General features: G+C 46.4%; 1 protein-coding gene across 8 annotated transcripts in view; it reads left to right on the forward strand.

Moving 5' to 3' along the window:
• Positions 1-20537, forward strand: part of AMOT (angiomotin) — a 58546-nt gene that overhangs the window by 5287 nt on the left and 32722 nt on the right. For 3 of the 8 annotated variants that reach the window (XM_065077415.1, XM_065077412.1, XM_065077418.1), the window contains exon 1: positions 6741-7590. The exons of 2 other annotated variants lie outside the window; for them this stretch is intronic. The gene's annotated coding sequence lies outside the window, so the exon portion shown is untranslated. Of the gene's footprint in view, positions 1-6740; positions 7591-16008; positions 16361-20537 lie in introns of those variants that run through there. 3 more of the 8 variants (XM_065077413.1, XM_065077414.1, XM_065077419.1) reach the window with 3 other exon arrangements.

A 20537-nucleotide genomic window follows, 5' to 3' on the forward strand; every position in this document is an offset into this window, starting at 1 on the left:
TGTGCCCAGTTTGGAAACTGGGACAGTTGTCACTTAGGTGCTTGGCTTTGGTTTTATTTTTGGCCCCGATCCGTTTCCCTGTGCAGTCTCTGGCTCGGATGCGGTAAAGTAAAGCAGGAGGGGTGCGGACAAGACTTGAGTCCGGGCTGGGGACAGCGGCTCAAAGCTTCCAGCTTCTTGGCAGAGAGTGGAGCAGAGGCAGGGCTGGAAGCAGATTGGCTTTGATTAGAACATAGAAGCGTTTCCACTGTTACTGCTGGAGGGGAAGATGTTGGTGCTATACAAGGACTTTTTGGGGAAGAGCGTTTTTCTTGGCATAGCTCTAAAATTCATGGAAAGTCAGGGTGGAGCCAAGGGATTTGGCATCATGGGCGCTCACACCGGCTTGTCCTTGTGCTGCACAGCAGAAGTGCTTTGTGCAGACAGCAGCGTTAAACATCAGATGTCTATGTGGACAGGGAAATTCATTCCGGTGAATGATTGCCCGTAGTAAATACACTTCTTAGTAATGACTGTATTGTTTGCAAAAACATAACTAAGTCCTAGAGTTGCTAAATTGGTAAGGGATCTAATTAATCATCCATTTAAAACAAACATGGCATTCCATATCAAAAACATAATGCATTTTCATTCCTCATTTCTCCTCTGGTTAACTATTGAGCACAGATCACCAGCAGAGAGTGCTGGTGCTCTTCAAGAATGTGACAGCACCTTCTGAAATGGATTGTAAAATCTAATCAGACTTTGTTCTATAATTCTATTTTTAGTTTTTCATGTCTGTGAAAATGAACCAATTATCTGCAACTTGATATCTTGCTGTCTCTAATTATCAATCTTTGTGTAACTTACTGCAGGAGAAAGATTGTTTTTCGGAGCACAACCATGTGCTGAGAAAAATTATAATTGCCACTTTTTGAAGCAATTATTTAACAGAATTTCATAGATTTTGTTCCAATGCGTTTCACCTTTTCTGTACATAACATGATTTCTCTTCTTTAATTTCATGTTCATAATAATGTGTTTACTATTCAGTACAGCTTCTGTGTAGCGGGGTAGGTGGCCCTGCTCCTGCAGTTAGCAGAGCTCTAGCATCGATACGGCGCTCGTTGTTTCACTGCGACCATGCTCGTAACCTTCCCAGGCAACGGAACGTTGCTTCCAGCCAAAGATTAATTTTGGTTGGGCCTCTTTAATTTCTGACATCAATATTAAAAAGGAGTTGCAAAAGCTTTAAATCAAAAAGCGTCCCCTCCCTCCATCCCCGTGGTATTTATCAATACTGTTGCACCATTATAAGTCCTGGAGACTTTGAAGAGCTCTGTCTTTTTAATTTCAAATCAGCTATGGTTTTCTTCTCTTAATCTTTATGGTAGTTGAAATAATCAGGATTATCAAATCTGGTTTTTGCTGCAGAACCTGCTGTGTATCTTGCCCTCTTGTGATTTCTTGCATTCCTTAGTCACTGAGAGCAAACAAAGACTGTTGAAGTGCAGGGCCGCTGTGCCTTATTCTTGCAGTTTACTCTGATCCAAAGCCATTGGAAACTGAGCAAATTTTTTAATTCATTTCAGCAGATTTTCAAAGGACATCTTTTTTATTTGAAGAGGCATGAGAGGCAAGAGTGCAGAGAAACACGGGAGACGGCAGCTTTTTTACATCAAGGTTGTTAACATACAACAGACATCAGTTAAAGGCTTACAGGTCCTTCTTTGGGAGAACAGTGTCTTGTGAGAAAATCCCTTTGTCCAGACTAACCTGTCTTTATTTTGCCAAAGCTACATTTAAGTCTAAGGGACTGTGGTGCGAATGCATTTAGAAGAAAGGTGAAACGTTTCATTTGTTTTTCCATAATTGGCCGTTGTTTGACACTCTTATGGTTACGCAGCTTTCTTCTGAAATTCTGCATAAAAAGGGGCCACGGTTCAGCAGTTGGAATAATTCTCTGTAGAGGTGGTACCTGATCAATCAGCTCCCGGGTGGCACGCCACTGCTGAGCACTCCATTGCATTTCGCTGTGGTAAGCTGTTGCTTTTCTCTCTTCTTCACCCAAGGAACATGCTGAACTCGAGTTACGCTCCGTTAGAGGTACCATCCGGGCTGACATACTTCTAAAAATCTTCACGTGCCATAGCATACAAACCTTAGATGAGCAGGAGTCGCGTTACCGCGTAAATCACAGTATAGACAGGGCATTAGGTTGGGTGCGCAAAACTCTCTGTATCAATTACGTCCCTCCCAGAAGTTACGTGGTCGTTAAAGTTTTATTCTATGGAATTGGTAGAATAATAAACTTGTGTAGAAAGACACCGCAATTACTTAGTGAAGGAAAGAGGAATACATAGTGCGTAACTATTCCTGCTCTTCTGTTTTGAAAAGTAGAATTTTTCCAGCGATTCTGCATATGTCAGGTTTCATGGTAGTAATTTCTGGTGGTGTTGGTCTGTGAATACCTGTCATTCCCATCTGGTGGTGAATGATGACTCATTCTCATGTCTGTCAGATCCGTTTTTATTTCTGGTCTCCGGCCATACCCAGTGGCAGAACCTGAGGGAGCCTTTCGGCGTTTGTTACAGCTTGGGGCTGGATATATTACAGCAGAAGCATGAAATCCTCTAAATACAACTCAAAAATGGCCATGGCCACCCTGAAGGCCCTGGGTGCTGTCCCACCTTGGTGGTAAAATGGCAGCAAAAGCTGTGATGCTGTATGTCCAGGTTCATGGTACCTGCGGGCAGCAAGGCAGGTCCTGTGACCCAGACTCCACAAGTCTGGACTGAGCTCCCAGCATCACTTTGGACAAACCACTTAACTCTCCTGTACCTCGGTGCCTTCTCCACACAATTCTTGTGATTCTTATATGGTTCTGAAATCTTCTTATCTTGTTTTGATTTGTATCTCCTACTGTATTTGTGTGTTTACTTCCTTTTCTTCAATGAGTATATCTGTCAAACAATTCGGCTTCTATGGCAAGAAAGAGAAAGTAATCTCCCTTCTCAGCGTTACCTATTCCTTGCTTCTGCACACCTAGTAATCTTGGCCTCATCTCCTCCTCTGTGTCTTTTTTGCTATTGCTTGAACTGCTGTTTGTTTACTGTGGGGCCATGATTTCCCCCAATGGTGTATTTATAGACTAGACAGAGAGCTCCCAGGTCTGGTGGTGGTGAGGGGGTGCTGTCTGGTCCCAAGAGTTAAATGGCAATTCTGAGCACCGTTAACAGTTCATTTTTATGTGCAAGAAGAAAAACTCTGTTAAACTGGCTGGAGATCAGAGATCCACAGAAATTAATTTACACCCCTCTCAGCTGCACTGGATGGACGTGGGGCTGAGCAGTGATTTTCTCTGTACACGAGGGATAATATCAGCATCTTCCTGAGCTCCAGCTGCTCTGGACAAAGGGTGGCAGAGTTGCAGCGATTCCTGGAGGGAGGAACTTTAAGATGGAGGAATTTTAAAGAATGTGAAGGACAACCTCTTAAAAAAAATTGTAGGTGGAGCAATTCCAGGTCATCCAAACACTTTGTCAGCCCAAGATTTATTTTCCTACTTTGATCTAGTTGCCGTTGTGGCATTTATCTTTTGTGCTTTTTAACACATCTTCTGTGACCTTTGTATGATTGCACAAATTGGCCAGGGTACGCGTGGAACAGTTATTGGGAACCCCTTTCTTGTGTCGTTTCCTGAATTCCCACATTGTGGCGTGATGTGTGTATGGAAACTGCCGCTTCCTCCGCTGGCGGCCGTTCAGCTGTGCCGGCGCTCCTGAGCGCTGGGCTGGAGCTGGGGAAGGGAACGTGTGTGCGGGGAGAATGTTTTAAGGAAGAGAATGTGGATTTCATGCCTCTTTGTTCTTTCCCAGTTCTGATAAAGCTGTTATCTCCAATTGTGTGTGTTAAGCCAGATCTGTAGGATAACAGTGGCAGATGAGTTGAGGTGAACATGCCTTGGGCAAGGCTAGCTGCTTTGCAGGGTCTGCATTAAGTGACATTCTGACTCTCCTGGGGACTACCTTCTCTCTTTATTCCCCACTATTTTCTTCTAGCATGTGGGAGGGAGACAGGATGTGTGGCTGAAGCATGGTTTATAACTCTCTAACTCACTGTAGCTATATATTTCCCTTACAACTCCACCGCACAGCATCTAGCAAATATGTGCTTCCATTAGCCTGTTCTGCGTTTTTTTTTTTTTGCATTTGCAAACTGGAAGGTTATGAGACATTAATGAACTGTTTACATGTATTTCTACAGTTGTTCCACTGAAACATTCCAATGAATGAATGGCAGTTATGAGGGAAAAAATATATGTTAATATATGCTGCATTTGGGATTTCTGAGATTTTACTTCCTGAATTTTTTTCCAGATCTTTCGTTTCAATGTTAAGAGTTGGGAATGTTGGAAAGGCTTCCTTTGCTTAGAGCAATTAAAAGGTAAATGGCTGAATCATGTTATCTCTTCTCACCTGAAGGGCCCTCATGAACTCCAGCAGGCCAAGTTTCACAGTGCAAGGATTTGACATGTGCCCAGTTTTTGCACATTTAATACTTTTGGAAACCAGAGTCATCTTATGGCCAAACCTTACCAATCTGGGACTACTTAATGGGTTCATATTTGCATGGTCAGGCCTTAGTGTATTAAGTCAGCTATGGGCACACTGTGGCAGCTTCTCTCATCTTTTGTTTTGCCCTTTGTTGAAGTCACAAGTTGGTGGGTGGGAGCCAGGAGACAAGCGGAAGCTGTGGCTCAGAGATGGTCCTCGGGAGTTCACGGCCAGGAGTGACCTCCCTGGGGACCAGCGCAGTTCCAGTGCGTTGTATGCACAAGTTAGAGGAGGAGGTGTGTTGTGAGAAAGGCAAGGTGCCATTGTTTGTACACAAATACCTCCCTCTGAAGGACCATTTGTTATCTTGGGCCTTGTTTAGACTGGGAATTTTCCCCGATGACAGGCATCAGGCTGGGAGAAGTTAAAATGGCTTACCCCACTGCAGAACAAGAACTTTGCCTTTCTGATACAGAGGTTGGTACCACTGCAGAGGTGACACCGTTGTCGCCATCACCAAGTGCTATTAGATCTCCCAAAACAGGGAGAGTGGCCTTTCTTTTTAAGCCTTTCTTTTTTTCAACGTTTTGCTATCCTTTCACTGGCCTTTGAATGCGGAGACACGCACAAAGGTGGCATGTTCCTGCTTTTCTTTAAGAGTTGTTACATGTTTAAAGCTAAACTATTTTTCTGTTGAAATTTTAGTGTGATTCCAGGCACTAAAGCCTTCAACAAGAAACACCTCTGAATGTGGCTACTATCTTTTATCATGTGCTAAAATGATGAAACACAGCAAAATCGTGGTTGTATTTGGGGAAAATACTGAAGTCTTTCCCATCTCCTCTTTCCATGTTGACCATTAGATGCAGCTGTGGCAGAGCAGTAGAGGTGTTGGATGTTTGCTCTTTCCATAGACTGAGCCTTGGAAGGCTGTGGGATGTGTATTTTAGTTTTAAGTGGAACAATCTATACAGGGAACACCTTTAATATCCTGCTTATCCGCAGTTACGATTGCTTCTTGTCACACTTCCAATTATTTTCAGCATTTGGCCAGCAGAAAGTGGGTGAGTCAAATCCTTGGCTGCTGTACACTGGTGTAAATCCATGTAACTCCAGTGACTTACTGGAACAGGTCTGATACCTCGGGGCTGACTCCTGGGAATGCTGGTGGCCAAGTGACCGGTCATACAAAGTCCTCCCGGCCCCTCCGTGCTGAGCTGCGGGCTCCCGCAGGGCTGAGCGGGGCAGACCAGGGTGCGCTCCCCGTCCCGGCCGGCCCGGAGCTCCGCCACTTCCCGAGCCCGTGTGCTGTGTGCAGCGCCGCCCGGAGCGGGGAGCGGCGGTGGAGCAGCAGTGGCAGAATGACAGAATGTCAGGGGTTGGAAGGGACCTGGAAAGCTCATCCAGTGCAATCCCCCCTGGAGCAGGAACACCCAGATGAGGTTACACAGGAAGGTGTCCAGGCGGGCTGGAATGTCTGCAGAGAAGGAGACTCCACAACCCCCTGGGCAGCCTGGGCCAGGCTCTGACACCCTCACCAGGAACAAGTTTCTTTTCAAATTTAAGTGAAACCTCTTGTGTTCCAGTTTGCACCCACTGCCCCTTGTCCTACCATTGGTTGTCACTGAGAAGAGCCTGGCTCCATCCTTGTGACGCTCGCTCTTTACATATTTATAACCGTTAGTGAGGTCACCCCTCAGTCTCCTCCAGCTCCAGAGCCCCAGCTCCCTCAGCCTTTCCTCACACAGGAGATGCTCCACTCCCTTCAGCATCTTGGTGGCTGCGCTGGACTCTCTGCAGCAGTTCCCTGTCCTGCTGGAACTGAGGGGCCACAACTGGACACAATATTCCAGGTGTGGTCTCCCCAGGGCAGAGCAGAGTGGCAGGAGAACCTCTCTGACCTACTGACCACCCCCTTCTAACCCACCCCAGGTGCCATTGGCCTTCGTGGCCACAAGGGCCCAGTGCTGGCTCATGGTCACCCTGCTGTCCCCCAGCTCCCTTTCCCCTGCACTGCCCTCCCACAGGCTGGCACCTCCAGCCGCAGCTCTGCGGAGGCGCCGAGCGCTGCCCTCCCGGAACGCCACCGGCTCCCCGCCGCCCCGCGCACAATAACGGCCGGGGCAGCCCCGCGGAGCAACGGGCGGGGCGGGGCCGGCGGGCGGGGCCGGGGCGGTGTTTCCTGCCCGCCCTGGCCGGGCCGCGGGGCGCCAGCCGGAGAGCCGGGCGGAAGGAGGCGAGGAGGGAGCGGAGCTGCGCGGTGAGGCGGCTGCTGCTGCTGCTGCGGGGAGTGCGTGCCGGGGACGCTGCCGCTCCAGCCCCGCGTCCGGCCCTGCGGCTCCTCCGTGCTCGCCCCGCTGCGCACAGGTAACCGCGGAGAAGGAGGCGCGGAGCGGAGCAGCGCGGAGCAGCCTTCCCGGCCGCGATGCTGCGGGCCGCCCTTCCCTGCCGGGGCCGCGGGCGCTGCGAGTGCCCCGGGCGGCGCTGCCACTGACAGCGGAGCCTGCGCCGGCCACCGGGACCCACACTTGCCTTCTTTTTTTGTTGATTCTGCCGTTCTTGAGATACCGCTATCCTCCTTCCACGGACTGCGGGCAGGTCCTGTCTGACTCTCTGGGATTTTTACCCCTCTATTTTCATTTCCTGTCTGAAAGTATATTTATTTTTAATAAATGAAAAAAAAAATCGAGCCACAAATCCAGTTGATATCACGTTCCCCTTCCTGTGGAGTTAAAAAAAGTTTACTCCCTCCCCTCCTGTTTTATTGACACTGAGGATGAAGGAGGATTTGCAAGTGAAAGCGCCTTGAAATACAACATCTTTTGGAGGGAGCTCTGCAGTTTGCCTGTTGAGTCTCGAATTCCACCCTTTGCCCCTGCTGAATCCTCTGCTCTGCCCTTTACTCTCCGGGGTAAAAAACCAAACAACAACAACAAAAACCCGAGGGAAAAAAATACCTTTGGCAGCAGGGAAGCTTTGTGTGGCTGACCCAACGAGCTACAAGTGTCCAGTTTCTGAAAAGAAGAAAACCCTTTTGTCTTCAGCAGATCAGTAGGTAAGAGACGTGCTCATGGGGCAGGGGACTCGGCATTCATTCCTGCAGCCTGAACCTGGGACTTGGGCTGGCTCTCTGTCAGCTTTTGCTCATCGCTTCTCTTTTCTGTAAAAGTTAGTCTTCATCTTGCAGAATTCTTGCAGAAAAACACACTTGTCCACCCATTTCACCATTAGCAGTAAATAGCCAAAATTAATAGTGATGTACTTGTGTGTAACTGGATAAAGTAAAATACTGTGGAAGTCGGTGAAGTGGGTTTGTGTCGGGCTGTGTTTGAAAGCAGCCGCGTTTCTTGCGGTGCTCTTTTCAGAAAATAATCGCAGTCATTGTGCTTGTAATCCACGTGTCGAGGTTGTCTTTGCTCGTCATGCTTCACAGAGAAGCACGTATGCGCATTTATGTATGCACGTGTGGAAACGGGGCTGCCACAATCACTGGAGATTTCTTGTTTCACCCTGGAATTGCTTTTACATTAAGTGCTTTACTACTGTGTCACAAGGTGTAAGTGTTGAACCCATAATTAACACGCCTTACCAGATTATTGAACATGGCGAGGCACATGCTTGGCACTGTACAGAGTGAGTGTGAGAATATGTTTTCTTTGTTTGGAGTTTTTTCTAAAGACTGAAAACGCAGCAGGGACATGTGCATGTAATAACTGGATGGAGGCCCAGTCTCTGTGCAGGGACACATATTTTGTAGCATACTCCTTTCTCTGGAGTCCGAGCGCTGAATGCGTGCTGGTTTACAAGTGCTAATACCACTGTGAATTTCTGACTTTCCTTCTCCCCCAGCTCCGTACCCACATACCCACCTCCCGCGCCCAGAGTGTCGTTGCTACCAGCCTTTTGTGCAAGGGAAGGACCTGTGGGGTCGGTGTGGCTGGTAGACTCCTCTTTGCAGGGAGGATTATATTGTTCCCTTTGGAAACACACAGCATCCCCCAGCAGGAGGATCGGGCTGTTTATGTGCTGAAACCAGCCTTGACATCACGCTCTTCCCCACTGCGTGGGTTCTTCCTGTAGATGATACAGGAAATGCTAAATATTGGTCTGCTGTGGTCACTGTTCCTCTCTTTTTTTAACCCTTCCTCTCCACTGGAGGGGTTTCTATGGGAGGAGAAAAAAAAGACAAGATAGGTGACTGACCAGGATCCACCTTGGGGCAGAGGACATGACACAGGTTTTGGCTGCTGTCTCCTTTTTTTCTGCTCCCCTTGGCTTTTCTGGGGACTGAGCCTTTCTGCCCAATCAGGGTGGGAACACAAGAACCATCTTCTTGAGCTTGTGCTGCTCCTGTGTGAGTTACAGCATTAAGTTGCTTTCTCAGCCCTGGTATAAAGCGTGCACCCTACCCTGTTAAATCTTTGGGTCAGGCTTTAATCAGGGTTACCTCAGTGCCTGTTCCTCCTAGGAGCAGGGCAATAAGCTGACGCTGGAAAAATTTGTCCCGTAGTTGAAGCTGCGTGTTCATCTGGGGCACTTGGTCTCCCTCTCTTTTTCTCCAGGACGTTTATTTGCAACATAACCCCTGTCCTTAAAACATTCCTGGGAGCCACAAGCACAGCACAGGATGAGCAGTTTCTGCTCTCGTGCTTTCTTGAGGAAAGGGCAGGGTTTCCAGGAGGGGGGCGAGGGGCATCTGGTCTTGCCCCAAGCTCCTTGGCTGATTCGGGAGATGTTTTGCAGCCAGTGCTGCCTGTCCGGGGGGCTGGAGGCAGAAAGGGAGCTGGGCTGTGCAGTGGGACAAGGGATTGCACTGCCACTGGCATCTTGTAATTTTGGTGTTGTTTGGCACAACACATATTTAAATTGTGGTGGCATGTTAATATACTGCTAGCATGGTTCATCATTCTACCAGTTTATGGTGACACCAGGCTGTGCCATAAACACAGGAGAATCAAAGTATTGCTTTTTTAGCCACTTTGGACTAAAGCGTGCTTTGTAATACAGAATGCCACAGCTAGGCCACAAGGTTTTCATATGCCTGTAATACAGATGATTAAAAATTCTCTGTAGTCTGAAATACAGCTCAAAGGGCAGCTGATTTAGACGTGCTTGAGTGTTAAGGTCAGGAGATCACATTCCATAGGTTAGCAGATGAAAGTGCCTGAAGAGGGTATAGCATAAATATTTGATTCATATAGAAGGGATTGGAGCAAATCCTTTTGTCCCTTCCCCAGAGATGTTCTGTAGGCCATGCACCGTTCGGAGAAAAAAACCCAGACAACAGAAACCCGTAACTTTGATGTGCTCGAGGAGGTAGGATGGTAACCTAGTGTATTATTGTTGAATTCCACTAAAATTCTTCTCGTGGGGTACACCACCTTCAAGAACAGCTCAGAGAACTGATGTTTTTAGACATGAAATGACTCATAATGCATGGGCTCTTGAAGCTGGGTTTAACATTGTATGCACACATTGCCAGCTGGTGGGGATCTTTCTAGATAAATAACAACTATATTTGTACAAGAAGGCTTGAATGATGCATTTCAGATGCATCCTGATTAGCATAAGCCATTCACTTTGCGAAAGAATAGCAAGAATCCCAGATGTGGAGATAATTTAATAGTTCTGTTGTTCTCTTTATCCTGTCTTTCAGCAGCACACTGACCAATCTTTTCGTTTATTTAGAAATAAAGTTGCATTACTTTCCTGCCACGTTTTCCTAACCATGACAGTGAAACTGGGAGTTTGCAACCCCCGGGTTTTCCAAATGTAAACTCTTCTCCCTCTTCTGTCCCTTCTTTTGTCTCCAGTTGAGTGTAATGTGATTTTTTGGGGGGTGGTGGTGATGGTGCTGGTGCTGGGGTTTTTTTGATGGAACAACTCGCACTTTTTCACTGTCTGTAGCACCCAGCACGACGACGTGTTGGTCCCTGGCGAGGGCTCACTGTTACTACAGCAAGTGAACAGCCCAAGTAAAATTTCAGCTTGTTAAAGGCTTTATTTTCTTAACATGGAGCAAAATCTGGTGTTGGTTTAGGCTGTTGCTGTATTAATGTATATACAGAGATAAGTCTCTAATTCTAGTATTATCAACAGTCCAAGTGTGTGTTAATGTATAAATACTTTTAGCTGTGAATGAATTCATCTGTTCATGCCTCTCTTGGGGCAGAAAGCCCTTTTGCAGCTCTTGCTTCATTCTTACTGACAGCTTTTAAAGAGCTGCAGAACTGGAACCCCACAGAAAGACAAAGCCCAATAGAAGGAAGTTCCTACATAGTGAGAGTTTGTATTAAACTGAAACCTGTAAATTACCAGATTCTCTGCTCAGTGCAGAATATGGTGTGTGTTAGGTTCTGTTCTGAGTTCAAAAGAAAACTATCACCTTGTTCTTGGATTATTGGATGTTCCTGGTTTGGGGTGAAGTGTAAGTGCTTTCAGAATAAAGTAAGATGACTGCTTTCTCCCATCTCGCTGTTGTTGCACATTTTCATATTTCAAGGTATTTTCAGACACTCACTTTGGAAGAAGTCTTCTCAAAGTTTTCCTAATTGAAACAGCCTTTTAATTTTTATTTTATTTTATTATTATTATTGTTTTCTTCTCTGCTGTTGTGGACGATATAGTGGGAGTGGAATGTCTTTGGTTGCCAATGTTTGCTGCTAGGTATCCCCCCTCCATGGAGACCAAATGTTTCTAATAGTGTGAGGACAGCTTTTCTTGGGGACTGGCTGTAAGGTTGGAGCCTCTCTTTCTCCTCTTCTGTCCACGGAAACACACGAGAGGACTTGGATCTCTCAGTTCTTCATAGGAGTGTTCCAAATTGCCTATTGCTAGGGTTGTAGGGTTTCAGGAAGCACTGGAGGATTTCTCAAAAATATTTAGTCCGTTGTGTTGAATCTGGGCCACGACTGCTTTCTGTAAGCTCGTTTTCTGCTCTCAGGAGCTCTTTGCTTGTCTTACTTTCTGATGAGTAGTTACGTTCTAGATTGCACTTTCATCTACCTTTTTGCCCGATCTCTCTGTATGTGCCTCATATGTGGCATCACCACGTAGTGGCTTTTAAATCCCTGTCTTTCTGAAGGAGCCAGGCACAGAGCTGAGCCTCAGTCCAGTTTGGCTGCAGGAGCTTCTCGGTTGTTAAACCCTTTTAGACCCGGGGAGCGTGTGTTCCCCAACAGCTCCGGAACGCGGAGTTGCGCGCCGCAGCCTGCACACCACAGCCCGACCTTCAGCTTTGCAAAAGGATTTGGATCACGCTTGGACCAGATCTGATGCTGAAATTGCATCTGACGTCAGCAAATGTCCAAATCTTGCGCATCACTTGGCTCTCCAGGTTAACCTTGAAATGGAATCTTCGAGACAGGAAAAAAGACCTCAATAAGTTTGGGTAATAATGTGGAGGAGCTCCTAGGAGCAAGTCATTTTCAAATATGCAATATAGTATTTATCTCAGTTTCCTCCTATGCTTGTAAGTGGAGGGAGTTTTTCAGGGTTGATGAAATTTGTGTTTCCCTAGGCACTTGAAGTAAGAATATATTTGAAACTTACCTATGTATAAATGGCCATTCATGGCAAACCAGACGTTTGATCTAAGTGGGAGATCAGTGAATGAGGAATGAACAGGTGAACGGGTAAGAACAGGTGAATGAATAGGACCGGACAAGAAAAAGTTGTGAACAAACCAAAAAACTGAGAACAAAATAAAAAGGCCTATGGAAACAGAGTTCTCAAAGCCTTAAAATCTTGTGCTAGTAGAGCAGTGGTTATGTGAGGTGCTTGTTTAAGTGAAGGAAGGAGGTGTGCGGGAGCCCCCGCGGCAGCTGGCGGGGGTTCGGGGGTGGGTTGTGCTGTGCTGTGAGCAGCTCCCGTATTCCCAGGTTGGCACCAGGGACCTGAGCTCTCCTTCCTGTTTCTAAGAGCTGGGTCGTCTCCCATTTGGCTGGCACGCAGGCTGCGTTCTCGGTTCCCAGACAAACACTGCCGTTCAGACTTGTTGCTTTTTTACTTTCTCATCTACTCGCAGAATGACCGTTGTCTGGTTTGGTTGTGTCTAAGCTGAAAATAACCTTTTATTTTGTGAAATACTAAAATGTGAACATCTTTAGGAGTTTCGAGAGGTCTTCGGTCATTGTTCTCGATATCTGTTGGACTTATATAACGTTCTTCAGTATTGGTTAGAATACAGAACCAAGACTTGGTTTAAACCATTAAAAAGTTTACTGATCTATGAAAATGGTTTTCTAAAGGCCTTGCTATTATTTGTATTAGCAAAGCACTTACAGTGTCTAATTGTAGACCAAGATGTTGTTGAGTATGTTGAGTTATATGAATCTCTATGAATTAAGCCAATTTAAGTTTTTGTTTAATGAATTAATTAGCATTTGTAAGACGTTGTCTGAGGGTTGTATCGCAGTAATGTTTGTTTGCTTTAAAATGCTTTTGTGTCTCTACACAACTTGTTTTTTAAAAGAATTACTAAATCTCTTAGGATTGTTTACTGTAGCCCTCAAGGAAAGCAATTCCACATTTCAGTGGCTTGGTTCACTTCAGGGTCTGGTGGACTTTTCCTGCGGTTCTAACTTGGGTGGTTCTGTGTCCGGCTGAAACAAATTGTCTTGTGAGGCTTGGGAAAAGCAGGGTGGGAAAACATAGCTCCCCAGTTTTCCCATTGTCTTTTTGAAAAGAGACAAAGCCGAAAGCTCCTCCGCATTTTGTGAGACACGGAACATGAAAGCAGCGCCAGCCTGCGGAGCTGCACGAGGAGCTGGTCGGCTCTAGTTTACTGAAATCGTCACAACTGGATGCTGATGTTTGTCTTAGGTAAAAACACATTTGAAACGCTTTTTACTGCAGAGCAATAGAGGGCGAAGAGACCAAGAGTGGTGATGTAGTTTATTCCACCCTTCCTTTGGGTGAGACCTGGGAATGGAGAAGAGCATCTCAAAGTTATGTGAAAAAAACAGCTTTTTGCTGTTGCCGATTTGGGATCAGGCGTGGAGCGCTCACATCTTGATGGAGAAAGAAAAAGTAGTTCAAAAAATTCCTAGCAGCTGTGGAGGGCAGAGTGGCGGAAGGCCAGGGCATTTCTGGTTTGGGAAGGGGGGATGGCAGGAGAAAATGTGGATGGAGGGATGGCAGCTGAAAACGTGGATGGAGGGATGGCAGGAGAAAACGTGGATGGGAGGGATGGCAGGAGAAAACGTGGATGGAGGGATGGCAGGAGAAAACGTGGATGGAGGGATGGCAGCCGAAAACGTGGATGGGAGGGATGGCAGGAGAAAACGTGGATGGAGGGATGGCAGGAGAAAACGTGGATGGGAGGGATGGCAGCCGGAAACATGGATGGAGGGATGGCAGGAGAAAACATGGACGGGAGGGATGGCAGGAGAAAACGTGGATGGGAGGGATGGCAGGAGAAAACATGGATGGAGGGATGGCAGGAGAAAACGTGGATGGAGGGATGGCAGCTGAAAACGTGGATGGAGGGATGGCAGGAGAAAACATGGATGGAGGGATGGCAGGAGAAAACGTGGATGGAGGGATGGCAGCTGAAAACATGGATGGAGGGATGGCAGGAGAAAACGTGGATGGGAGGGATGGCAGGAGAAAACGTGGATGGGAGGGATGGCAGGAGAAAACGTGGATGGGAGGGATGGCAGCCAAAAACGTGGATGGGAGGGATGGCAGGAGAAAACGTGGATGGGAGGGATGGCAGGAGAAAACGTGGATGGGAGGGATAGGGATGGCAGGAGAAAACATGGATGGAGGGATGGCAGGAGAAAACGTGGATGGAGGGATGGCAGCCGGAAACATGGATGGGAGGGATGGCAGGAGAAAACGTGGATGGAGGGATGGCAGCCGAAAACGTGGATGGGAGGGATAGGGATGGCAGCCGAAAATGTGGATGGGAGGCCACTGGCCCCGTCCGGCGGTGCTCCAGTGGCTCGTGGGAGGGCTGTTTCCATGGAGCAATCTCAAAAGGCTGATGCGGCCTCCAGGGCCCCAGGCTGACACTTGCACCATCAAAACCCAAACACGCGGATTTCCTTCGTTAGGGGAATATTGCGTAGCTTGTAACTTGCTTCTGCAGCTTGTAGGGATAACTTGGAGAAGTATCTTCTGCAGCTGTAGAAAATATTCCAGAAGTTGCCCAGCCTTCTGCTTGCCTGGCTTCTGGGATACCCACACCCTCGATTGAAACCACCGAGGCAGGATCTATGCTGAACATTTTTGGTGCTTCAGTTATCATGGTAAATCTTTCTAGTAGTTTGTATTATTATAGCAAGGAAGAAGTTTTGCTGGTATGGTTTACACAAGGTAACTTACCTAAAACCAATTATTTCCTAGTGTAACTGCATCTGCTTTAGAGTGGTTGCTGGAATAGTTACATTGAAAGAAATCAGTTCCCTGAGTGACATAGTTGTGGCAACAAAATCATAAATGTAAGCCAGGACTTAGCCAATCAATGCTCCGCTAAAACAAATGCACTTATGTCTTTCTCCCAGTGCGGTGGTGAGGCTTAATTAATCATCTTACAAGTCATTAAAGGTTTTTACGAAGTGTACATGAAAAACCCAGGTGGTTATGATAAAAGTGGTTTTGGTGTTGTTGTCTTATAACATCCATGCTTTCGAAAAATTTGGTGGTCTGGATCTTACGTTGGGTTTTACTTTAAAAAGATGCAGATCTGTCTGTTTAAGCCGCGCTGCGCACTGGGGTCACTGGACAGGTTTGCCTCGAGATAGCGGGTGTCCCAGCTGCACGGTGCGTTTGTTCCCCTCCTCGAGCCATCTCAGAATGAGCATCGCCACTGCCAGGCTGATGACAACTGACAAATTAACCGTATGTTAACTGCTGCTTTTTATAAAGAACAAAAAAGAAGCCCTTTGGAAAAAGGAGGGCTCATGCCTGCTTGTCTCTGTGTTCTGTGAGTAGTCCCACTGAATTCTGTAAAACTCCTTTGTGAAATAAGAAGAGTTCCTCCATGTGGGGGCTTAAAATAGTTTAAATTGTGGTAATGCTAGAAAAAGCCAGAAAATTCCATGCTAAAGTTAGACCCTAGTGATTGTTTTCCTTCTCTACACCCTTCTTCACTGGTAGTTTGTATTTCTCTCGACTTACGATGCAAATTTTCAGGATGTCACAACTGACATATAAGGAAAAACTACCTTAAGGTAGCATAAAATGGATATATTTGTTTGCGGAGTGTATTCCCATTGTTTTCAGGGCTTAAGCTTTCAGGTTTGAATTCTGACTTTATTTTTGGTGTAGATGCTGATTCTAATCTTTTTTTTATCTCGCCAGCAATTAAAACAGCCTGATCCTATCGGTAGGGACAAATGATGCACTGTCAACGTTTTGCTCCCTTCTGATAACGCACATGAAACCGGTTTGTGTGTTTGAAGATTACATTTTACTCTCACATGGTTTTCATTATCTGAGGGCCCCGAGGAGAGGCCTGGACTAAATCAGGGAAGGAACGGAGAAACCACACAATGCAATGAAAATGGTGCTGAGGCATTCTTGGGATAGTTGTGGGCCAGGGGCTGCTGACGGCAGAGCCAGGGCGCTGCCCGAGTGCGCGCAGCCCCGAGCACTGCAGCATTCTTAAAAGACAAAACCAAACTCGATGTTGCCTCTAAACTGCAGCTTGGCTTTCCAGCAATTCCCCGGTTCTACAAGGAGAATTGCTGGAAATCTGTGAAGTTTGCAGCAGATGGATCTTGCCGGGCGAGGACTGGGAGGCAGCGCTCTGAAATGAGACCTGGGGGGACTAAACCTGTGTGAGCTTGACCTGGTTTTACCGACAAGACATCTATAAGGTGAGATCTCGGCCTTTGTGAAGTTAGTGGCAGAGCTCCTGTTGGAATTAGCGTTTCGGTAATGTGCAGGAATGGCAGCACACGCTGAGTTGTCTCTGCAGGTGTGTGAGTAGCACTTGGGAGTGCTGCGAAACAGCTTAAGTAACTGAATGGTGTGATGCATTCATGTAGAAATATTCCAAATAAAAACAGCTGGATGAATATACCCAGACCGGTGTGGCTGTTAGACCGGTATATTCAGAATAAATCCTCCTTCTCCTCTGACCTTTGAGGTTTTATGGAGGAACTTGAAATTCCATAGCATTCTTATCAAAATGCTTAAAACCCATGAAGCATTCCTATTTGTACAAGGCTCTCTAAGTGTTTATTCTTCTCTTTTTTTTTCTTTCCCTATCCTTTGTAACATAAAACCTAAATTATGTTGGTGAAGATTATAGGTACTTCCCTGTGAAAAAAACGATACTTTATAGTGAGGGAGGATTCAAAGGTCAAGTAAGGTCTTTTTGTTCTTTTCCTTACAGATGTTAGGAGGTCTTCCTATGTCGATGTCTTGACTTATTCATCTCAAGGCAGACCAAGTGGCTAGCTGGTTTTTCTTCAGGCCTGCCGGGCTTACTTGTGCCCACATTCCAATACGTGGGTGTTTGGGAACGGCTGGTGGCTCTCAGGGGGCAGTCAGCTCCTCGCTGACTCGCTGACTCGATTTGGCCCGGAGAGTTGTTAGAACCAGGACCAATCTTTTGGTGTTCTGGTGGCCTCTTGCTATAATTGCCTGGTGACCTAATAGAATGGGTATGAGTATTATTTGCACCCCTCCAGGTGACTTTGTTCTTGTTTTTAGTTAAAAGAAGGAAGTTTTTCTTGTTTGCCCGGTGACGCTGTCCCTCAGGTATGCGGGTGAGTAACGCTGGCGCCGCTCCGTGCACCTGCTCAGTGCCACCCCTGAGCTCGGCTGAGCCGCGGGCGGCAGATCCGGGCACGCAGGGACGGGACGGCTCGCTGAAATCTGGGGAAGTGTTTATGGCTGGAGCCTGAACCCCACTTTAGGTTGGGAGCAGGTGCTAGAACACCGTCACAACCCTGGGGTTCACTGCGTGCTGCCGCGCAGGTTTGGGTGTTGGCGTCGGATATTGGGAATCTTTATTCTCAAGGACTGGCCTAGTGTGTGTTCTCCATTCCTCCTCTTTGGGTAGGGCTGAAATGAAACAAAGAGCATTCAGTGATAGCTTGCGCTAATTCGTTGAATAATTTTGGACCTTGCCCTTGTGAGTCTGGTGCTTCTAGCCACTTCCAAGTGAGTGTGTGTGCGGAACAGCCATGTTTCCAGTGGTTTCACAGACCCTCACGTTAAGCGAATTTTGGAGGATCAGGCGGTCCGCCCGCTGGGTTTTGCACAGGCCATGTGGCAAAGGGCTGTTTCTGTTACGCGGTGGGTGACTCAGCGTGTGAGCCGCTCTCTGCGGTTGCCCAGGGACTTGACCGCCAGTCCTTCCCGTGCCATCGCTGGTGTGCGTTCCCCTCCTCTTTTACTGAAGATAACTGCACCTAAAAAACCAATCCAAGACTCCCTGTAACTGATAGCATCTCATCCCCTGTTGCCAGCCAGGATAAGCAGTGTCACATGCACATCTTTTAAGAAAAATCATACTTAGCAGAATGTACTGCTGGTGTCTGAAGTCTGTCACAGTCACTGGATTGTTTTGCTTATGAGTGACACAAAATTTAGTAGTAAAACTGAAAGTGCTTAACTGTCCTCCAGCCCTTTTGAGGTGGTGAACCTGTTCCCATCCCACCTGATGCGTAAGCTAATTAGCTTCTTGGTGAAGCAGTAATTCTGGGCAAGTATGTACAGGCTGTCCTCACAGGGACTCCTGCATTCCTCTTCGTTTCACAAGCTAAAGATGCTTCTCTTCGCTTGTGAGGTTATTATTGCTCCACGCTATAGCATTATAGCCACTCATCAAGCTGGGGTGAGTAGCTCACTTGTCTAAGCTTGTTTATTTTTATAATGCTGAAAAATATTTGCACGCTGTACAGAAATGCGCTGCTTCGGTTCCTTACAGCCCGGCAATATTATCATTTTAAATTCTTTGTTAATCTTTCTTCCTCACGAGGGACTGGCAAGGTTCCTGTGCATAATTACATGATGTTTGAGACAGAAGCCTCCGCTACTGAGTTTTCACACAATGCCCTGCAAATGTGGGTCTTTTCTTCCTTAAATAGCGCCTACACTACCTGCCCTTGATCTCGACGTGGTTACGTGCAACACTATTTGCAGTTCCCGTGTTGGTTCTACCAGTTCTAGACCCTGCCATTTTGCTCAAGAACGTACAGCTTTAAAGTTACCATGAATAGTTGGAGCCTGGAAGGTAGAATAAGATGGTAAGGTGACAGAGCTGGGATGCTCAGGAGCAAACTGCAAATCGGTTCAGCCTGGGAAATGTCTCTCTCACTTGCTCCTTGGAACAGAACGGGTCTAAAACTGAACTTTGCACTCGGAAAGGAAGGTGTTTCTAGGCCTTGTGCTTGTGAAGAGTGCATCATCCGGTCCATACACCCATGCAGGTTTGCAGGGTTGCTGGTAGTCTAAATTCAGCCCTATCCATTGTAATACGTTTAGGCTAAATCTCTAAATATGTCTGTTTAAAATGTCTACAGGACTTACTCAATTTTTCTTCCAGGTCTATCATAACAGCTTTTCCAAGGCATCTCACTAATTTCCATCTTTGGCACACTGAAAACTGAAAATGCTGGAAGAGCCAAACACAAATAGCGTTTGGTGTCCAAATAAATAACACATGGGCTCCAGTACCAATTGTACTGTGCAGTTTTGCGTTTTATTGCATTAAAAAAGCTAACTCGCTGCTTCTGCTGTGAGTTTCCAGCTCGCTCAGAAAGCAGATTCCAGGAATGCTGCCACCCAACTTAGTCGCACAAGATTTTCTTTGCTAATTCAAAATAATGGGATAAACCTGGAAAAAAATAGGCTTAATGCTAACAGTTGGTATTTACAGAAAGTGGATTTGTTGGCCAGAATATCTTCATGTTGTATCTCAGTCCACCTTTAGGTTTGGATCTCCAGGCTGATTCCTGCTTTACGTCCACACTGAAATGAGTAGTATTCAGTCCCAGCAAATACTTGCAGTGTGAACTGTGTCCGCTCTTCAGCAGATGAGCAGAACAAGCCTGTGGTGCGGGATGTGAGACTCCGCGTGAGCTGGTCGCGCACAGAATTCCTTCCTTGGGTGTCTGAAGGAGTTAAACGCGCACAGATTGGATTTGTCTGCGGAGAGAATCTGAAAGGCAGAGAGAAGCAGAATCTAAAGCTGGGTTATATCTTTGTGTTAAAAAAAGTAAACATCCCCCCTCCTTAGATTTTTCCAGCGGAGACAAAAGAAATCTTTGGGTGGAAAGGCAGCATCATATTGCATAAGAAAAGCCTTTTAATGCTCTAATAAAAAGGGTTGCTTAGGGCAACTTTGTTTAAAAAATAGTCAGTGATGATACTGGTATGAGGAGGAAAAGGGATCCTTAACTTCTGTTGTGCAGCACTGGGAAGAGAGGCTAGAAATTGCTCTAGTTATCTGCTATCTTAATGCCTGGTTTAAAGGTTCTTTACTGCATATTTGCTGGCAGCTGTTTTCAATATATCCCTCTTGAGCTAAGTCACCAGTTAAGAATTTCATATTAGATGGTTGGTTTTTGTTTCAGCCACCATCTTGAAGCACCACCCCACACAACACAGCCTTGTTCTCTAGCTAGATACTGTTCATGTGCCTTGAAATTGCTGTTGACACCTCAAGTATTTAACTCGCAGATCTGAGATAATTTTTGGTGGGTGTGGATGTGTGCCGTAATAAGACCGAGACAGAAGCATCCACGTCTGCATTCCTTCACTACATCTGGTCGCTTGATTTTTCGCAGCGTTCCAGGAAATCAAGTTAAATTTTACGTCTCGGTGAATATTTTTAATCTCACCGGTTCTGTTTGAATTGCCTGCCCTTAAAGTCTAAGCACAGCAAGTGTACAAGGGTTTTCCACTTCTTTTGCGTTGTCTGCCATTTTCCTTAGGACACCTTTGTGGTAGGTTTAACTCTTTCTTGAATAGCATTGAAACGGAGAAATCAACTTCCCAGCAGAGTCAATGGTGCTGTTCAGCGGCATTCTTTATGTTATC

Source organism: Columba livia, chromosome 12 (genome assembly GCF_036013475.1).
Source record: "Columba livia isolate bColLiv1 breed racing homer chromosome 12, bColLiv1.pat.W.v2, whole genome shotgun sequence".
Taxonomy (NCBI): Eukaryota; Metazoa; Chordata; class Aves; order Columbiformes; family Columbidae; genus Columba; species Columba livia.